At 44.6% G+C, this 20,577-nt stretch overlaps 1 protein-coding gene across 1 annotated transcript in view; it reads left to right on the plus strand.

The window, feature by feature from the left end:
* Positions 1 to 7,688: 7,688 nt before the first annotated feature.
* Positions 7,689 to 20,577, plus strand: part of LOC126428345 (uncharacterized) — a 240,841-nt gene continuing 227,952 nt past the window's right edge. Inside the window, exon 1 of the mRNA XM_050090278.1 lies at positions 7,689 to 7,849. The gene's annotated coding sequence lies outside the window, so the exon portion shown is untranslated. The remainder of the gene's footprint in view (positions 7,850 to 20,577) is intronic.

Here is a 20,577-nt window from a genome sequence, read left to right on the forward strand (position 1 = left end):
AGCTGCTCTCTAGGACGACTAAGTATCGTTTATAAAAAATAAATCAGTTGATAAAAGAAAATATAAAATTGCAGCAAATGAAGTACAAGAAAGGGAATAAAAACTTTTAAAAAACTTTGTAGCCGTCTACAAAATTGAGATTGACAGGAAGTGAAAAATGGCTAGGCAGGAATGGCTGGAGGACAAATGCAAGGATATAGAAGTATATATAACTAGAGGAAATGTAGTTACCACCTATAGGAAAATTGAAGAGGCCTTTCGAGAAAAGAGAAGCAGCTGTTTGAATGTGAAGATCTCAGATATAAAACCAGTACTAGGCAGAAAGAGTAAATAGAGGATGTATACAAGGGAGTTGAAGGGAACAATATAGAAATGGAAGAGGACTTAGATGAAGATGAGATGGGAGATACTGCGAAATGAATTTGACAGAGCACTGAAAGACCTAAGACGAAACAACGCCCCACAGCTAGACAATATTCCCTCAGAACTACTGATAACTTTTAGAGATTCAGCCATAAACAAATTATTCCATCTGTTTAGCAAGATGTAAGAGACCAGCAACATGCCCGCAGACTTAAAGCGGAATAAAATTATTCCAATTCCAAAGAAAGTAACTGTTGACAGGTGTGAATATAACCGAACTATCGGTTTAGTGAAACATGGTTGCAAAATACTGGCACGAATTATTTACAGAAGTATAGAAAAACTGGGAACGAAAGATCAGTTTGGATTTCGGAGAAATGCAGGAATACGCGTGACGATACTGGACTTACGACTTTTCTTAGAAGATAAGTTAGGAAAATGCAAACCTACGTACACAGTTTTTGTAGATCTGAAAAAAGCTTTTGGAAATGTTCGCAGGAATACACTCTTTAAAAATCTGAAAGTAGCAAGGGTAAAATACAGGGAGCGGGAAATTGTTTGGACTGAAAACAAGCGGCAGTTATAAGAGTCGAGGAGCGTGAAAGGGAAGCAGTAGTTGAGAATGGAGCGAGACATGGTTGTGGTGTCACCGATGTTATTCAATCTGTATATTGAGGACGCTGTAAAGGAAACCAAAAGAAAAATTTGGAGTAGGAAATAAAGTCCAGGAAGAAGAAATAACTTTGCGGTTTGCCGATGACGTTGCAATTCCGTCAGAGACAGCGAAGTTCTTTGAAGAGCGGTTGAACGGAATGGACAGTCTTGAAAGAAGGATATTAGATTACCGTCAACAAAAGCAAAACAAGGGCAACGGAATGTAGCCGAATTAAATCAGACGATGCTAAGGGAATCAGATTATGAAACGAGACAGTAAAGATGCATTTTGCTATTTGGGCAGTAAAATAAGTTATGTTCGAAGTAGAGAGGATATAAAATGTAGACTGGCAATGTCAAGATAAGCATTTCTGAAGAAGAGAGATTAGTTAACATCTAATATAGAGTTAAGTCTTCTCTGAAAGTATTTGCGTGGACTGTAGCCATGTATGGAAGTGAAACATGGACGATTAAATAGTTCAGACAAAAGATTTGAAATGTGTTGCTATAGAAGAATGTTGGAGATTAGTTGGGTAGGTCACGTAACTAATGAGGAGGTACTGAATAGAATTGGGGAGAAGAGAAATTTGTGATACAACCTGACTGAACGAAGGGATCGTTTGGTAGGACACGTTCTGAGGCATCAAGGGACCACCAGTTTAGTACTGGAGGGAAGGGTGGGGGTAAAGTCATAGAGGGAATCCAATAGATGAATAGAGTAAGCAGATTCAGAAGAATGTAGGTTGCAGTAGGTACGCGGAGATAAAGAGGCCTGCGAAGGATAGAATATAGTGGAGAGCTGTATCAAACCAGTCTTCGGACTGAAGGCCACAACAGCTATGAAAAGTTATAACCTTTCGATAATTAGTCTCTCAATGGAAAGTTCGGAGGACAGAATAAACATAATGCTTGGGTAAAATTAAAGTATTAAATACGCAAATTCCGTCTCAAATCGAATTTTAAGAACGCTCTTAATTCACACGAATACTGGCACTAACTTCACTTCGGAAATTTTGTACCATTAAAAAAATATTTAAATCTCAATGTCGATAAGAAAAACAGCATCATATTAATCTTGTTCTTAACAGTACTAACAACTATAACCCTGACCTTGTGCTACTGGAAATAGGAATGATAAATTGTATTTATATGGAATGTAATCATTGGGCAATAGTGTGGTTAGCTGCGTTTGGGATTTAGTTTACATTTCAGTAATTATGACTGATCTTCGTATATAAAAACTGTACTGACTTTACAAAGGTGCACTAGTTTTGGCACTCAAAAACTGGTGGGTTACTTTCTTGTCATGTGCGGTTTAAAAAACTCGTATTTGTTGATTCTGGTGTGTGTCAAAGTATTGCGCAATATTACCGTCCATTAAAACTATAATCTGTATGAAACACAAGTAACAATAAACAATGACGATATGCTTTACTGAAACTGGCTGCACTCTAAAGATGTACTCCACAAAATCCATTCCGTAAAATTTCCGCGGAGCTGCGACAGCGATCCTGCAGACACAAATAAGCATTTTAAACTTCAAAGAGATCAACAACAATGCTAAGTATATTGTGCCCATTAGTTTTCCTGCGGATAAAGGAATCATTAGCGATGGACTCACGTCGAGATTTCAAGGGTAAGTCACACCGCACCCTCTAGAGCACGTGTTCATGAATTCCGACTGTAATTTTTAGTGCTATATTTCGCCCACTTACATTTGGCGCCTGCGCTCATTTTAAATATCTGATAGTTCGATTTTGGCTATCCGAACGTCTGCCTTTTCTTCTAAACGTTCCGCATTACCGGTTGTACAGGGTGTCCCATTTACATCCCAAATAACTTTTTGTCCACAAGCGGCATAAAAAAATGTAGGTAGCAATGGTGAGTTAGCTACCTGGGGAACATTAACCAGTTAGATTGCCCTATCGTTACGCAGATATGAACAGCAGTAGGTCTTTTTTTTAAACAGCAACCCATATTTTTTTTTAAATTCGATAATACACTCCCTCTCCTCGAAACCTGTTCTTAACGTCGTATCACAGTGTATCACTCACGTAAACATCCATGGGAGAAATACCTATTTAAACCATTGTTTTCACCGAAAATGGGCGTGTTAGCCCTCGAAAGCAAAAAGTTACTTTAATTACTCTTTAGTACAATGCAAGCTGTAAACACAGGCTTGAGAGTCGCAAATCGTTTCAAAGTAAAAGAATCTAACGTTATGGTCTGCATTGCAAGTATTGGCAATTACGTTGGCTTCGTTATGTATGCCGCCAGAATTTCCAAAGTGAACCGTTTTTGTGATACTAAAATATGAAAAACCAAAAATGATTGGAATATATTGTTATCCCATTATAGAACGTCCTGTATATTGTGTGCCCCGCAACTTGTATGCGTTTGATTGAGAACATCTTGCTATACACCATGCGCCACCCACTGATATGCTCCAATATCGATCTGACGAATAAATACTTTTGAAGTGTAGAACGAGACATCCCTTAGTGTATTACCAGCCAATAAATCCTCGATTCTTTAAAGAATCGAACTCTCGTGGATAGAACAGCTTCAAACGTCTGATTACTGTATAGGTGATTTCATGTGTTTAATATGTGACGTAAAGCATGTAAGCGGGAAAAAATTTGGAGAAGGTTTGAATTAGATTGTGATTAAAGTTCGCTGGAAATAGCGAAATGCACTCATTATGAAAGACTGGAAGAATACAGGTCGGGTAATTTCCTCTCCATTTCAAGCGAAAGCTAGTTTTTCGCGCATCTCATTATTATTACGTCATACCGCGTGTCGTGCAATGTTATAATTTTGCATGGTATTGTCCTCTTTAGGAAAACGTTTTGACAGAATCGCAAGGATGGAAATATCGATTACTGGTTTCGACCAGTTAAATGGTCATCTTCAGATTTGAAAGTGAACAGACGACTACAGGCCGATATTCATAAAATAGTACCACATAAGCAATGTCTACATCGACTGCTGAAAACATCGACCGCTGAATCAAGACGCTTTGCCACAATCGTGTTCACAATTCCAGACTTTAAGGTATACGGAATTAATCCACAATCATCGCTAAAAAAATGGAGAATACGCTTTTTTTAATAACACACACCTCGGACGTTTTGTCACGATAAATACGTATTAGATATGCTGTGCACCATTTATTGTATAACAAACACATAATAGTGAATAATGGGAGAATATAAGAAGCCATCGGATAAAGCTAAGCAGCTGACAGCAATAGGCAGAGGGACAGACATCGTGTCTATTTCTGTGAAACACAGGTTGAGCAAATATAGGGAGAGGATGAGTGACACACAGCTGACATCAAGACGCACATGTTGTTGTGGCGAATGCAATGGCGAGAGTTGAAAATTTGTGACGGACCTCGAAATACCAAGGGAAGGAGGAGGGGGGTACTTTATGCCCATGTTTGAAAATATTGCAATCTGGTCAATTACTTTTAAAATATAAATTTTGAAAAATATTTATTGTCTTTAATGAGTTCTTCTATTAGATTTCATAAATATTTTAAATTTTTCACTCAAACGTAGTCCAAGTAATTAAGTCGTAGTCGTATATGTCACTTCCCCAATGAATGTAGTGTTCAATATTTTCAGGTTCAGGGTCTTAATTACACATCTGGATCTGCACATCCGAGAGGAACTCACAAAACTTTATTGGACCGATCTTCCTCTTCCACCTTTAACACTTCCGGTTAATAATGACGTCGATTGTTGTTAACCGAAGCAGCAGCTTAATTTCGATGTGGACCTGATCTGGTAGGTTAAGTGCTAATCTGATTTAGCTGCTTCGCGAGTCTTTCATCAGGGTGCGGCCGCTCAACAGTGTTCATACGATGATAAAGGGTTCTGCAGTAACCAATACCAAGGTGTTTTACACAGTTTTCCTGATATATATTCTGTTCAGACACAATATGAGGTAGACACTACTTTCGTTTCACACTTCCAGTTACGGTTAACCCCATCACACGTCAGAATTTTTGATATTACGTCGCACGCTACAAAAATGGTAAATACAGACACGATCTTCGCTGCCATCCAATAGATGATCGGCGCAGTTTACACGAACGCCAGAATCCTACTGAACACTGTAAACCGTTATAAAACACTTTGTCGAAAATATCATGTGTCACGAATCGGTTCTGATGTTTTGCTGCGAGTTAACTGACGACGGTGGGGACTCAGCCTTATGACTCGGCCCGTATTCTGGGAATGGTTTTGGCCCGGTACTTGGCCGCTACGGTCGCTGGTTCGAACCTGGCCTCGGGCATGGATGTGTGTGATGGCCTTAGGTTAGTTAGCTTTAAGTAGTTCTAAGTTCTAGGGGACTGATAGAAGTTAAGTCCCATGGTGCTCAGAGAACCATTTAACCCGGTACCTGTTTGCACAAGGAAAAAGGGACTGATGGTCTTGTAGTTTGGTCCCTTTACTGTCCAAACCAAACAACCAACCAATCGCGACCCGTACACGACGGTTCCGTCCGGCCTCGATGGACTCCAAACTCGAACTGCTGACACTTCATTCACTTAGCGCTAGTGGCACTGTACAGTCGATTTCGCCTACCATCACCATGTTGTGAGGCAAAAATGTGTTGTTGATCGTGGGTTGTGGGATCGGGGATCCGTTACACACCCCGTATCCCGGACCTCTCACCTTTCGACTTCAGCCTGTTTGTCCAAATGAAGGATTGAAGGATGCGCCACGCAGGAAGCAGTAAGTGGATGACGGGGAAGTTACTGATGCAGCAGGGCCTTTCCTCCTACGTAGACCAGTGGAGTGGTACCACGTGGGTATACAGGCCTTCCCAGTAAGGTGGCGTAAGGCCATCGCATTGAACGGAGAATATCTTGGAAATCAGGGTTTTCTAGCCGAAAGAGTGGGGAATAATATGGTGTATTGGAATGCTGAATAAAACAACCTGCTTTCGGAAAAAAAGTGCTGCATTGCTTATTTAACGCCCCTCGCGTACTAAAAGATTGCCTCCGACAACATCGACTGTCAGGCAGCTATAATTTCGCAGATACACTCGATGGTACGCTACTGACCATTAAAATTGCTACACCACGAAGATGACGTGCTACAGACGCGAAATGTAACCGACAGGAAGCAGATGCTGTGATATGCAAATGATTAGCTTTTCAGAGCATTTACACAAGGTTAGCGCCGGTGGCGACACCTACAACGTGCTGACATGAGGAAAGTTTCCAACCGATCTTGGTGAAACATTGTTGTGATGCCTCGTGTAAGGAGGAGAAATGCGTACCATCACGTTTCCGACTTTGATAAAGGTCGGATTGTAGCCTATCGCAATTGCGGTTTATCGTATCGCGACATTGCTGCTCGCGTTGGTCGAGATCCAATGACTGTTAGCAGAATATGGAATCGGTGGGTTCAGGAGGGTAATACGGAACGCCTTGCTGGATCCCGACGGCCTCGTATCACAAGCAGTCGAGATGACAGGCATCTTATCCGCTTGGGTGTAACGGATCGTGCAGTCACGTCTCGATCCCTGAGTCAACAGATGGGGACGTTTGCAAGACAACAACCATCTGCACTAACAGTTCGACGACATTTGCAACAGCACGGACTGTCAGCTCGGAGACCATGGCTGCGGTTACCCTTGACGCTGCATCACAGACAGGAGTGTCTGCGATGGTGTAGTCAACGACGAACCTGGGTGCACGAATGGCGAAACGTTATTTTTGTTTTTTTTTCGGACGAATCCAGGTTCTGCTTACAGCATCATGATGGTCGCATCCGTCTTTGGCGGCATCGCGGTGAACGCACATTGGAAGCGTGTATTCGTCATCGCCATACTGGCGCATCACCCGGCCATTGGTTACACGTCTCGGTCACATCTTGTTCGCATTAACGGCGCTTTGAACAGTGGACGTTACATTTGAGATGTGTTACGACCCGTGGCTCTACCCTTCATTCGATCCCTGCGAAACCCTACATTTCAGCAGGACAATGCACGACCGCATGTTGCAGGTCCTGTTGGGGTCTTTCTGGATACAGAAAATGTTCGTCTGCTGCCCTGGCCAGCACATTCTCCAGATATCTCACCAATTGAAAACGTCTGGTCAATGGTGGCCGAGAAACTGGCTCGTCACAATACGCCAGTCACTACTCTTGATGAACTGTGGTATCGTGTTGAAGCTGCATGGGCAGCTGTACCTGCACACGCCATCCAAGCGCCGTTTGACTCAATGCCCAGGCGTATAAAGACCGTTATTACGGCCAGAGGAGGTTGTTCTGGGTACTGATTTCTCGGGATCTATGCACCCAAATTGCATGAAAATGTAATCACATGTTCCAGTATGTGTGTCCAATGAATATCCGTTTATGATCGGCATTTGTTCTTGGTGTGGCAATTTTAATGGCCAGTAATCCGTGCAGACTTTGAAAAGCGCTTAGAAAATCCCAGCCCCGGTGCGTAATTGCAGTCGACGTCGTGGTCGATCGCGCCGCGCCCGGAGCGTAGGAGGCTGCGCGGAGTGTGGAGCGCGCACGCGCAGTGGCGGCTGCGAGACGCATCTGCGGCCCCTCCCCTCCCCTCCCACACCCTTCTCTCCCCCCACCACCGCCCCTCGCGGCAGCTGCGTGCAGGGGTGCGCCGGCAGTCTGCTGTGAGCTTCCGCGCTGTCGCGAACCGCCCGTGTTTATACGCCGCCTCTACTGGGGCAGTCCGTGTGGAGCCGAGCCGACGTACCGCTCTGTCTAGTGGCTGCCGACACAGTGGCCGGCGGGAGGCGAGGGGACACGGCGAGACCCTTACTCTATCTTCTTCCGGCAGACCGGTTCGTAGCTGCTGATGAATATGTATGTGGCTGTGTGCGGTGGGTGTCTCGAGTTGCAGCGCTCAGTCTGTGTGTGTGTGTGTGTGTGTGTGTGTGTGTGTGTGTGTGTGTGTCACACAGAAAGGAGTCAGGTGATGTTGCCCCCCCCCCCCCCTCACCTTTAGTCCAGCTACACGATAACGCTGGGTGTGTTCGTCTCCAGTCGCTGATCGATCGTCCGAGATGCTGCGAGAAGCGACTCGCTGTATCTGAGTGGGCCAATCAACTCACTGGCCGTGGTGGGTGGGGGCAGTCCTGACGTCATACTGTCGCCGCCTCTCTCTTTTCACATCAACAGAATTACTCTGAATTTATTCGTGTATGGGACCACAGTATAAATTGTGGCGCCGCTTTAACCACCCTAGGCACGTAAATTACGTTACTGTCCAGTTTCAGCAGTAGGCAGATTCTAAATGTGTGATAGTGGTGATTTATGTGTCACATTTAAACATCGTTTAGTGTAATGTGGCGACAGGTACTTATTCCCATAGATAAATATGTCGAACTTTTACAAATATGGTATTGCACATTCCAGTCGGCTTACAAGCACAACACGTCATGTTGGCAAGAAAACTTACAGCTAGCTTACTAGTCCCCGTTTATTCGTTTAAAGCACACCGTATGCTTTTACCCACTCCTACATAAACATAACTCACACACAAGTGAACACGGTCCGCTATTAAACGAATACGCAAGGAATCGTGAGCTAGCTGTCAGTATGCTTTCTTGGGTGCATGACGTGTTTGTAAGCTGACTGCTACATGAAAGACCACACTTGTAACATTAGGCAGTATGTATGTGTGGGAACAAGTGTCTGTCCCCACATAACATGAAACAAGTTTTTTATTTTTTTAATGTGACACAGTCATCACCAACAGCATACATTTGGAACTGGCGGGTAATGTAATTTACATGCACTGTGCCTCAAGGGAATAAATCTAACAGCCTATGGTGGTTAAAATGGTCCCGTCATTTAGAATTACTCTTCTGGTTGGATTTCGTTAATTGCATATTGTTTACCGTTAATAGTCGAAAATACATCACTTTCGTCACTTTAATTTCCGCTCAGACAGGTACTCCGAAGGTGCTGTCAAGAAATATCAACCTTTTACGTTTCTCTATTTATCGTTAAATCTCGTAAAGTAAATGTAGTATGTCAGTTTTGCTATGTGGACATCAAAATGGGATATGGAATACATGCGGCAACAGGAAGAAAATATCAGGTTACCTTCCATTCAGAAGGCCGTTGCACGCAGCGACTGCTATATTGACTTGTAAATAATAGATTTCAGCTATCAGTCGTCCTTTTTAAATTTTATTGGCGGATCTAGATTTCAGCTAGAAACTGGCCATTTTCAATGCACTATCATTTTTGATCAATGCATGTAATGCCTGTTGATGGGGCTTCATCCACAGTTCATTGAATACCCATACATCAAAAATGATAATGCATTTAGAATGACTAGTTTCTAGCTGAAATCTAGGTCTGCCAATAAAATTTAAAAAGGACGACTAATAGCTAAAATCTGTTATTTACATGGAAGAAAATAGTTTTCGTCAGTTACGCTAGTGAACTCCGACTGTCCACAGAAACAGTTTCAAACGTCTTACTACTTTACAAATGAGTTTATATTTTAAATTTTTGATGTTAAGCGAGAAAAAGTTTATAAGAGAGATGGACCTGCGTGCAAAGTTTGTTGGAAGTCATAAAGTGCTCTTATTCTCAAATACTGGATGAAAACAATCTGCTTAATTTGCGCGCATGTTCTACTGTCTAAGGACATGTACGCAATTTCTAACTGTAACATAGTTGTCCTACTATGTTCAGACTTGAACACTTCATTCTTAATGAGTAAATTTTGACAGCATTATAAATTCGGTTAATAAGTGTATAAAATACTGAAAATCAAAATTTTGATGCCCCTGGAAACTGTGAGGCAAGCAACCTGCAACCGTTGTGCACCATGGTCCGGGTTAGACGTTCCCAAAAGGGCACACTGTTCTAAATATAACCAAGAGATGAATACAGTAAGCAGATTCAGAAGGATGTAGCGTGCAGTAGGTATTTGGAGATGATGAACCTTGCACAGGATGGAGTAGCATGGAGAGCTGCATCAAGCCAGTCTCTGGACTGAAGAAAACTACTACTGCTACTACTACTACTACATATGCTGCATTTTTAATACAATGAAGGTAATTCTGACATCTTACCTCCGCCGCCGCAGTTCTTCCAACTGAACTCACCCAACCTGCTCTAAGTATTACCTCAGCTCAAAATCAGTAAATTTCGCTTTGTTTTGCGTGAATAGTCGACGGTATTTACAGTTGGTGTATAACTGCGATGAAATTAATACCCCAACAATTTGTCAAGAAAAAAAAACACTTTCACACAATTTTACAGAATTTTAATCATCTAGTCCTTATATGTTCGCATCTGTTTATATTTTTCCATACGTTTCGCCTCTGAATACCTGCGGACACCATTTTCAGGAGTAAATTCCAGCACATGTTCTACCTACGCAAACCATAATGTAACAAGTTTCACGGGCATCAAATTCCAGTTACTGTAAGTAGCCCACCATGCTGGATTCACACCAGAACTGACACGTTCTGTGTTTCGAGTTGCACTACTGATTTTCGATGTACTTACGTTTCGGATTACCTTATGTACTACACTGTTTCGATGGAGCTGACTGCCGCAAACACGTCTGAACAGAAGGTCATTTAGCAACTTGTGCGGAATACTTGTTCGGTAAAAATGCCTAGCAGTGTTTCGGAAATGGCGTTGCTATTTTCCTCGAATCATTCGCAAGTGCAAACCTTAACGTCTGTGGAACACAGTTTCCGTCTCAGCTGTCCAATTGCAAACCTAGCTGCTAGCCGTTGAATTAACTTTAATCCTGTCCTTCACCTCCACCTATTGAACATCGCAGTTTTTCCGTAATCCATTATTTTCGGAAGAACATAAGACAATCGGACTTTTAACTAGACGTAAATAGTGTCACTGGTGCCAATTTTTGCGTCGTGTGATGCTGTTAATTCTAGGTGTCTGTATTACGTTTATGAAACCTACGAGGTAGCGCATAATATCCTCTTCGAGGTGTATTACTTCATTTGTTTCCTTATATATACAGGGTGAGTCACTAACTATTGCGGTCGCAGCTTCGAATCCTGCCTTGGGCATGGATGTTGTGATGTCCTTAGATTAGTCAGGTTTACGTAGTTCTAAGCCTAGGGGACTGAAGACCTCAGATGTTAAGTCCCACTTGAACTAACTATCGTCACCAAGAATAACGCCGAAAGCACGATAGTAGCTGAAAAGTCTGTGGGACAAAAATTGCATGGGACACTGGTTTTTTTGTTGCTAGGTGGTGTCGCTTCAGATATATGATCAACTTTTTTTTTCTTTAATGGGATGCTATACTTTGGTACTTATTTTCTTACAGCGGCTGTCGAGACGAATCCAATGATGTGTAACAGTAAGGTGTTTGAAGGTCAGAAAGGTGACATGAACGTCCATTTACAGAACGTGTTCGAAATGATGACCATTGGTATCAATGCAGTGCTGCAATCTTCTTATCATGAATTGAGTGGTATTTCTTACCACATCGGCACTTGTCGAAGCCATGCTCTGACAATTCTCTCTCCCATATCTTCAGGTGTAGTTCGAACGTCATTATGAATAATGTCTTTTACGAATCCCCACAAGAAAAAATCTAGAGGCGTCAAGTCTACGAACGAGCCGGCCACGACACATCTCCTCTGCGTCCAATCCAACGATTTGTGAATTGTCTCTGCAACTCATTTCTAGCCATGAGCGAAAAATGTGCCGGACACCCATCGTGTTGATACCACATTGTGTTCCTTGTTCCCAAAGGTATTTCTTCCAACAACAGACCTAATGTTTCTTGCATGCAAACAAAATTCTAATTTGCCGCCGAACTCTCTGGTGAAGAAATGAACACTGACTGGGCTGGGACACACAACAAACCACAATCACACTGTATTTTGGTGAGGTGAAAGGTGTTTTTACTGCGTTATTTGTGGAAAATACTTTTTATAATTACGTGTGCATCACAACACTTCAGCGTGATACGGAGAATGGAGGTGCTTGCCGCACGAAAACGTAAGTAAAAACGAATATAGGCGCGAGAACATTGCGACATACTAAATTACATTCTAGAAGATAGGTGAACTCCCAGCAAAAAACTTCATAATCAACATCGTTTGGTTGCAGATGATAAGCTACCTGTAGTAATTAACACCCAAGCGATCCAGAAACTTCATGCACACCAAATGTAAAGGTATTTACAAAAAGAAACAATCTGTTGTTTGAACTAAAGATGCACATAATTTTATAATCATTTAACAAAAAGTTGACACTGCACAATAAATAAAAACGAAAACCCACCAATGATGGCACAGTGGTGACGAAACACTGAGAGAAAACGGTGTTTTGCATAACTGGCGGACCTCACATCCAACAATTTTAACTGCAAACACGACCAATATAAGGAGCTGCAAAACAAAATGATGAATATAGCATCCCATTTAAAAAAAAAAGTTTACTTTCATATCTCTGACGCAGCCCCCCTAGCACCCCTAGCAACAAAAAACCAACGTCATATTATGGCCCCCTTGTCCCATGCCACATTCGTCCCACAAATTTTTCAGCTGCTATCATACTTTCGGAGTTATTCTAGGTGGCAATAGTTAATGACTGACCCTGTATATATATCTACGGACATTGATTGGAAATGGTTATGTTCGGCTACTTGGAGACCATTTGAAGCCATTCATGGGCTTCATGTTTGCTAGACAACTATGAAATTTGTTATGGATAATAGTGAGCCATGTTACCGGGCTACGGTTGTTCGCGATTGAGTTGAAGAACACTCTGGACAGTTCGAGCGAATGATTTGGCCACCCGGATCGCCCGACATGAATCCCATCGAACACATACGGGGCATAATGGAGAGGTCAGTTCGTGCAGAGCACAAAATGCTGCACCGGCAACACTTCTCGCAATTGTGGGCGGCTACATTGGCAGCATGGCTCAAGTATTTCTGCTGGGGACTTGGAAACGACTTGTTGAGCCCATGCCATGTCGAGTTGCGAAAGGTGGTCCGACACGACATTAGGAGGTATCCTGTGACTTCGGTCTCCTCAGTGTTATAAGCTCTCGGACTCTGTGTGTGGTTTCCCATTTTCTCCCCTCCCTTGCCTCCCCACCCCTTTGTTTCGTTATACAGTGGACAAGTATCACACAATGCGTCATTGTGCGGGCCGGCTTCCTTGTGCGACCTTTGGCCTTTCGCAGTCGGTTGTGTCCCCTTATCACTGACGCACCGCTTCGTAGCGGAGTTTTCGCAACTCGCATTCGCCGTTAGTCACCGCTTCCTGTAGTGAGCGTTCCGGAGGAGGTCTGAAATTCTGGAAAACACGTGCAATACCTAAGCATGCGCAGATGTAGCCGGCGAGCGGAAGGACGGTACGTGGTGTGTGGCGGAGGGCATGTTGCATAGTGTACCAACATCGCTCGACCCCCCCCCCCCCCCACTCACCCCATTTACTTTCCCTCTCGCGTAATGTCTTCGGGAAGGCTGTCGGTAGCTATTTCTGTACGAATGGTAATGTCTCTAATTGTAGCGTCGTGGTCTTCACGTGAGGTGCGTGTTGGACGGATTGGTAGCTCTGTTTGTTGTGTTCAATGGAGCATTCTTCACATTTACTAAATGGAAAAAAAAAATCTGATTGTAACGTCAGAGTAAATAAGAGAATGTCGAATAGGGGCAAAACTTCCCAGGCTGGAGATGCACAGTAGTGATGCTACGGTGTTACGACGGCAGCCAGTCTGCGACTGGCGTGAGGTAGCGTGTCTTTGACTGTGTCCTGCAGTGCGCCAGTCATTTCCTCGACGCTGTCAACAACTCTGATGTGCAACACGTGAGGAGGAAAGTAACAACTATCGCATGATTTGTCTGATTTGTCGCAGCCAAATAACGCAGCTCCATGAAACTTGGAACATAAACAGAAAGAACAGCTACTGTATAGTACGGAAGATAACCGAAATACGGACGCAATGAGACGAACAGAAACGACACTTTTATTCCAAGACAATAATTATACTGATGACGCTGCGATTTACAACTAAAGGCGGGACATTGTTCTTCATAGAGTGTGTGACCAGGCAAAGCATGCTCCTCAACGTGCTGTCATGCCACTCTCAAAGTTGGTGATGGTCGCTGGTGCCTGTGGACTTGCCTCAGTCCGTCTTCCCAACGCACCTCGATGGGATTTAAGTCGGAGGAACGTGCTCGTCAGTCCAGTTGCCCAACATCCTCAGGTTCGAAGAACTCTTCCACCTGCGATGTTTGATGCGGTCGCGCATTGTCATCCATAAGAATGTAGCCAGCACCGAATGCATCCCTGAAAATACGCACGTACAGGAGCAATACAGTGTCACGATAGCGTGCTAAGGTTTATGTGAGTGTGCTACGCTCAGAGATCTGAAGGTTAGCTGGTCCACGCAACACTATGGCTCCCCACACCGTAACACCTGGGCCACCGAAACGATCATGTTCGACAGTGTTCCCGAGTGCATTCCCACCTATCCCAACATGTGTCGAGCGTTTTGGAACATGATCGTTTTGGTGGTACAGGTTCAAAATGGCTCTGATCACCATGGGACCTAACATCTGAGGTCATCAGTCCCCTAGAACTTAGAACTACTGAAACCTAACTAACTTAATGACATCACACACGCCCATGCCCGAGGCAGGATTCGAACCTCCGACCGTAGCGGTCTCGCGGTTCCAGACTGTAGCGTCTAGAACCGCTCGACCACGCCTGCCGGCGGTGGTACAGGTGTTACGGTCTGAAGAGGCATAGTGTTGCGTGTTGCGTGGGTGTACTGACATCTAGCATGAGAGCACGTTGCGGAACACGCACTGGTGTCCGTAATGGTCACACACCCTATTGAGGACCGTGTCCCTGCTTTTGTTGACCATCATGACTCGCGATAACTTCGGTGTAGTTATTGTCTTTGAACAGAAGTGCCATTTTTATTCGTTTCACTGCGTAGGTCCATTTTTTTAAGTTACCGTTGTACTATAGTGTCGCAGTTCTGTGTATGTATGGTACTTGGCAGCGACATATAATGCTAGTTACTGTTGCCCCTAAGTCTGGACCAGCAGTATATGTAGCTATGTCGGATACAGGAATTTGGGTCGTTTGCCGTAAAAAAAAAAAAAAGTGATTTTAGAGGAAAAAAATTTTGACAGTTTAATTTCTCTCTCTCTTTTTCGGCGTAGTGTTAGTTCACGCTTAATGATGCGCTGTATTGGTGACACTAACATTTAATTTATGCTCAATGCCAATGCACCCTACAGTACAACACGTCGACTATCGTACTGAAGGGCTGTAGTACAACTCATTATGTTGACTAAGTAATGATGTAATTGTACTTCAAAATGGCTCTGAGCACTGTGGGACTTAACATCTATGGTCATCAGTCCCCTAGAACTTAGAACTACGTAAAACCTAACTAACCTAAGGACATCACACAACACCCAGCCATCTCGAGGCAGAGAAAATCCCTGACCCCGCCGGGGATCAAACCCGGGTACCCGGGCGTGGGAAGCGAGAACGCTACCGCACGACCACGAGACGCGGGCTGTAATTGTACTCTTGGGGTAGCTGACTTAATAGTCAAATTTTTGCCCAGTAAACATCAGAGAAAATTTTCATCGAACATAACCAGTCATGGATAGGAATTAGAAGTCTGGCTAGCTCTGACTGTTAAGCAGAAAGCATTATTTTCAGCTGCTTCAATTGATATGTGCGCTCTTTGTTATAGCAGCTGTTAGCTGGGGCAAGTTTGTTTCAGTGCACCTAAGGAGGCCACTGCAACCGTTTCTATGCACGGACAGTTGTTTTACAATATGATGCAGCACAAACTGGAGAAAACGGACGCTGGTCGCGGAAGCGTACGCAATTTCCCTTACTCCGTACGACAACAGGAATTCGCACTTCCTCAAAGTTCTCGGGCAGCAGTGGAACTCGAATACTTCCAGACATTTTTTTTTTTACGGACGATATTCTACGCGAAATTTTGCGCGTAACAACTGTGAATACGGCAAGGAAACCCCTGAAGGTGATTCCACTGACGAAACATTTCAGTGTGGGATTCTTGGAAAGCATTTCTTGTCAGAGTACTTAATATGTCTATTCCAAGACGGAATTAGGCGACACAACACACACACACACACACACACACACACACACACACACACACACACACACACACGACCGGGGCAGGACTCGAACCTCCGGCGGGAGGGACCGCGCAATCCGTGACAAGGCGCCTCAAACCGCGCAGCCACTCCGCGCTAAAACGAATTATATTATCCAAGAATGTTTTCTGACGTCTCCGATTTTTCCAGATACCCACCGCCCTAACTTTGCACCATATACAGGGTGAGCCATAACTCAACCGACAAGCTTTCTGAGATGCTAGAGTGGACTAAAACAAGGAAAAAAAGTGTAGTAAACACGAGCTCTGAAATGCGTACTGTAGGAGCTGTAAGCATTTGTTCATCACCGCGATTGTGAAACACACCTCTTCAACTGAACAAATGTTCACAACTCACAACGTAGGTATTTTAGAGCCCATATTTATGTTATGCGCTTACCGCAGTCCCCTTCACCCCTCCACCGCCCCACACCGAACCGAGGGTTATTGTGCGGTTCGGCCCCCGGTGGACCCCCCCCCCCCCCCCCCCCAGGGAACGTCTCACACCAGACGAGTGTAACCCCTATGTTTGCGTGGTAGAGTAATGGTGGTGTACGCGTACGTGGAGAACTTGTTTGAGCAGCAATCGCCGACGTAGTGTAGGTGAGGCGGAATAAGAGGAACCAGCCCGCATTCGCCGAGGCAGATGGAAAACCGCCTAAAAACCATCCACAGACTGGCCGGCACACCGGACGTCGACACAAATACGCTGGGCGGATTGGTGCCGGGGACCGGCGCTCCTTCCCGCCCGGAGAGCCCATATTTACTGGACTTTTCTTTGTTCTTGTTTTGTTCCGTACCAGCACCTCTCAAAGGCAGGCTGTAGAATAGTGGCTGAGTCTTTATAAATAGCTGGACGCAATGCGGCTGGGTAAGAGCTGTCGGTTCGAAGATTGGTTTAACACCATACTGCTTTATTGGGCCTAAAAGAGTAAAGTAAAATCGTGCCGCCTGAATGGCTGGGAGACCTCCGAAGAACAGGTTCAGGCAAAATGAAAGTTAGAAGTGGAGGGGGGGGGGGGAGAGGGGGAGGAGGTTGTGTGTGTGTGTGTGTGTGTGTGTGTGTGTGTGTGTGTGTGTGTGTGTGTGTGTGTGTGTGTGTGTGTCAGAGATAGAGAGAGAGAGACCGAAGAGTGTAATGTTTGTGGTGGTGGTGGTGGTGGTGGTGGTGGTGATAAAATGGAGAGGGTGAAACCCGCCTACCCCTCTCTGACACCGAGGAGGCCGTCAAGCTTAAGGTCACCATCTGACTGACGGATCGCATCAACAGTATCACCCTGCCCTTCATCCATGAGACGCTGCGAAGAGATTTGGCACTTAAACCGGGACACTGGTGGAAAAACTGATCATCAGGGATCACTCCAACACCCCTCCCCCTCTTTTCTGTAAAAGCTAAGGAAAAATTGTTAACTGCGTGAGGTACCGGGACGATAACGCATCCAAATACTGGCCACGACCGACGTTGCTTAACTTGAATGAATCTGTGTACTCAACGAGGCAAGGTCTTTGTCTTTACTACGCGTGGAGACGGTCTGCCTTTGACCTTTGAACCTACTCACCAGCCAGTCACAGCTCAACTCGATATTTTTTCACTTTAACCAAAAACTGTCAGAGGTGAGAGCGGAAAGAGGCAGAAAAAAAATGCTTGGACCGACTGATTACTGAACCTCTGAGTTCGCGATTTTTACCTAGTCTGTCACTCAGCTAGGGAGCAGAATACCGTAAATATTCTCTGCAAGCTGTTTCGTGACACCGTTTCCGCGCTCGATCGTCTCTCGGAATGGCCTGGTTTCTGTGGCATTGGCAACCCGATAGTCAACAGCCTGCATCGGCCTTTGCAAACGAAGCGGCCAGTTGGCTGACGTAAGTTTTTGCTGCCTCCAGAGTTTACAGTAGGCGGCGTCGCTGACAGGTCACATGCGCAGTGGGACGAGAATCGGAGCACTGGCTAATACCCGCGGACATACGTCTGCAGCTACACATCGTACACAGAACTCCGCTGTACAGTCCCCGGCGGAGGGCACTTCGTACCATTTGAGTCAATTTTGTCCTGTTGCATCCTCGCACAGAACGAGGGGAACATGCGATGTCTGTGTGAATATGTATGGACCCTAATTCCTCTCATCGCATTCTCATCGTCCGCACGCGAACTATGCGACGGAGGCCCTACACTTGACCCCCTTCCTCAAATACCGATTCTCGTAAACGTAGTGGTGTGCTCCCACGTGTCCTGCCGAGTTGTTGTTTACTATGTTTCGACAACCAACTAAGCCGCCTTCTTCAGGTGCTGAGAGTTTTGCTGTTACGTGAACTCGCTGCGTGGTCTCCAAACAGACTGTCAACTGTCGTTACACTCCCGACGCCTTTTACGGCCTTTGAAGCTCTTTTGCTTTTCAGAGCCCCCGATAACATTCCATTGTAAATAAATGAAAATCGGAAATGGTAAAGGTTCTAAATGCCAAATGTCGCGTTTGTAAGGAGAACCAAAAACACAATGATCTTTTTTTGTACTTATTTGTACATAGAAAATTGATGAAGTATTCTGATACTACACAATTGTGCTACCCACATCATCACTGCAAAACAAATAATGAGGCAAATTGCAAAAATAAAGCAATGCCAGAAAAACTAACTGACTGCCAAGTGTCATTAACACTGAAGCACCACTTTTCATTTGTGATAGTACAACTATAGAAATACAGCAGTAATATTGTAATTAGTACAACTGTATTCGACAAAAACAATTTTTCATTTCTTTTAAATTTATTACAAGAGAACAATTTCATGAAATTGAAGGAAAAAAGCAATCTCTCTCAGCACTGACTTCTGTTTCTTACACAACTCCTTACTTGGGATCAAATGCTGCGAAGTTAACCACGAAACGCCCTGTGCTATTGAGGAAGAAACGCCAACAAAAAAATGGTTCAAATGGCTCTGAGCACAATGAGACTTAACATCTGAGGTCATCAGTCCCCTAGAACTTAGAACTACTTAAACCTAACTAACCTAAGGACATCGCACACATCCATGCCCGAGACAGGATTCGAACCTGCGACCGCAGCGGTCTCGCGGTTCCAGACTGTAGCGCCTAGAACCGCTCGGTCACTTCGCGTCCAAAAGCTCTTCACAGATGGCGAGGCTAAGGTCCCTCTGGTCTTGAGTCACGAGCAGTGCGACTAACTTGGTGGTAACACCATGTATTCCAAGCTGCTGTGTCAGGACTTCATGGCGTGATCAAGCTGAAAAATTGCATTCTTTTGCACTTTCTCGGACAGTCTGTCTTCCATTGGCACGCACAATTTCGTTGACGTTGTTGATATGAGCGTCGTCGGTAGACGACCTGAACGACGCCCAACTTTAACCTTCGTCCGGCCATTTTTAAACCGTTTTAACCATTCGTAACACCCAGTAGGACCCAAGCACTCATCACAGTAGGCTTCCTGCGTCATCCGGTGTGTCTCGGTGAAGGTTTTCTTGAGTTTCACGCAACATTTAATGCGGATGCGTTGCTCCTCTAACTCTGCCATCTCGAAATTGCAAACTGTGCGACGCAATGCTCTATTCAATACAGCACTGAACAATAACTGAGAGACGTACGACAATGAAACTTCCGACAGATACGCACTAAACACAGACGTGTGCAGGGATGCCAACCGCATTTCGCGCCAACGGATTTTGTTCATAACCTCTCCCTGCATTATACATGGCTCTGGGAAAGAAGTGACGGCTCTTGCATTTTGGTAATTGTCAGTGCTGTTTTGTTTCTATCCTTGATAGTAATTTCCATAGCTGTGGACATTCACGATACAGTGAGACAAAACTGTAAGCAAGCAATCCTTCACTAATCAGATGTGCGTGAAACATCAGCACGACAACTTCTGCCATCTTCTCAGACTTTCCGTCAGTCACAATTTTTCCCAAACACGTCAAAGACGACCTGTGCTTGACAGACGCATCAAACAGCTCCATAGTCAAATGTTTGAGAAGTATACTACAGTTTGACAAACTGTTTGATCGTGTACCAGTAGTGCATTAGAAGGCGCTGGGAGGGCACCGCGCTGCCGGCTAGTCGTCACGTGTGAGGCTGGCCGTGCCTGCGTGCTGACTACGCGTTGCGTAACCGGGGGGACGGCTCCCTTTCCCCGCTGCGACTAACTGCAGTCAGCAGCGGCCTGTCTGTCTGTCTCTCTGTCAGCCTTTCGCAGTTCGCTCGTCGTGGGAAAGTCAGTCAGTCTGCCTGTCTCGTCGTGTGTCACAACACTGCCAGGAGGGACCGAACGGCGGCTGTCGCACTCTCCAACAGGCGGACCCTGTTCTCCTCATTCCCGGTCTAGTCTCTGCTCCTAACATCTCTTCTTCCTTCTCTCTTTGTTTCTCTTTATTACACTTCCATTTC

The sequence above is a fragment of the Schistocerca serialis genome, chromosome 12 (assembly GCF_023864345.2).
Source record: "Schistocerca serialis cubense isolate TAMUIC-IGC-003099 chromosome 12, iqSchSeri2.2, whole genome shotgun sequence".
Classification (NCBI taxonomy): Eukaryota; Metazoa; Arthropoda; class Insecta; order Orthoptera; family Acrididae; genus Schistocerca; species Schistocerca serialis.